Source organism: Hemiscyllium ocellatum (assembly GCF_020745735.1).
Source record: "Hemiscyllium ocellatum isolate sHemOce1 chromosome 41 unlocalized genomic scaffold, sHemOce1.pat.X.cur. SUPER_41_unloc_4, whole genome shotgun sequence".
NCBI classification, from domain to species: Eukaryota; Metazoa; Chordata; class Chondrichthyes; order Orectolobiformes; family Hemiscylliidae; genus Hemiscyllium; species Hemiscyllium ocellatum.
The window spans coordinates 199144-200970 of NW_026867571.1; positions in this window are offsets into that span (position 1 = coordinate 199144).

Consider the following 1827-nt stretch of genomic DNA (forward strand, 5'->3'; position numbering starts at 1 on the left):
CCTGTTTAAACACCTTGGATTCTTGGGGATGGTGCATCTAGGCATTTCTGATGAACGAACAAAACCAATCCTTTCACTAACTCATGATTCCATCTACATTGAAACAGCGTTCACAAACGTTCTGCAGGACAGATTGAGTGTAAAAAAATCCGAGGCGAGAAAGTTTTGTTCCTTTGGCATTCGGCTCACAAAAGCTTAAAATCCATCACTTGATACTGTGACGATACTGCCTCTTTCACAAGTTGAATTTGTCATTTATTTTTACGTCAAGAGGGTGTCATAAAGGCAGTGGAGCTGGTTGTCATGAATTGGTTACTTTAAAAGAACGGCAGTAGAATTCCCAGTCCTCAGGTTGTGATAGTTCGGACGAGGGGACACTGCTTTAAATTGAGAGATGATCGATATTGGAAAGATGTCAGTGTTGTTTCTTTACTCAGAAAGTAATAGCGATGTGGAGCACACTGCCTACAACAGTAGGAGTCTCGCCGACTTTAAGGACATTTACATAGTCGTTGTAAAATCATATAGGTGAAATGGAATAGTATAAGATAGACAGGCTTCAGATTAGTTCCACCGGTCGACGCAACATTGAGGGCCAAAAGGCCTGGACAGAACTGCAATGCTCTATTTTCTATGTTCCGTGTTCTGTGATGTCTTCGTGATGAAATGGAGTCCATCACATGTTCAGACAATCGAGTAATGAGTGGAAGTTCATCAGTTAGATACCAGTGCGTTATCGGAAGAAGTCGTTTTGGATAGTGCACGGACTCCAAATAGCAGGTCATTTACGGGTTCAAAAATCTTAAGATAAAATGATTTAAGATAAAATCATTTTTACTGGCACAGACTGTTCAAGGATTTTGCCAGACATGTCACTTATATCAGTTAATTGAAAACCGCAGAGAGTAATGAAGCTTGCGCTTTGACTACTCATTCCTGTATTTCAATAATATTTCACAAGTGTCTTAATTGATTGCGTAGGACTCCTCCCTGAATTAGAAAGTGGAAAATCAGTATTTTTTAAGAATATGGTATTTGTCCACTAGATTTAAAGAGGCTTTTCCATGCAAAATCACAGCTCAAAATATTGCTTCGGAGTTATTCTTTTCAAACACAGTAATGATTATCCACGACGAATCAGTCCGATCTGGAGAGAAACGTGCATCAGAACTATTCAAGGATGTTATGGACATTTTCCAAATAAAATAATCCAAACCATTGCGTTCGATCCAAGTTGTAGGAAGAGCGACAAATGTACTGGGACTGAGAGAAGCAGCCACATTGAAAAATGCGTTTCTTGTTTCAACCGTGGTCTTGTCAGAACATTTTCTCTGATACAACTCCTGCCTGCAATACCTTCTGCTTGCATTATACATTGACATGATGTATGGTCGTGGGATGTTACAGAGAATGGAATAGTTTTGTTAAGTTGCGATATTGTGTTAATTAAGTTTTCAGTAAGTTATACGAAATCATGTTTTCTTGTGTTCGTGTTTCATTCATAGTGATTTAATAAATTCTGTTTTGTTTAAACCTCTGTGGTTTGACCAGCTGCATCAGTGCTAGATAATCCGCTCTGCATCTATATTTACGAAAAAAATAAGGTTAGTGTGTAGTCTACTTTCTTAAATATTTTGACAAGTTCTGGCGTGGTCCATAATAATATTGACAGCAGTTACTAATGACATGCAGGCATTGCTGCCAGAAGCAACATTCGTATCCCATCCCTTTCTGCCCTGCGGGCACTTAGAAATGAGTCACATGACAAATGAAAAATTTGATCAGATACGGACCATTGGTTTTCTTCCCGAAAGAATGACAGTAAGT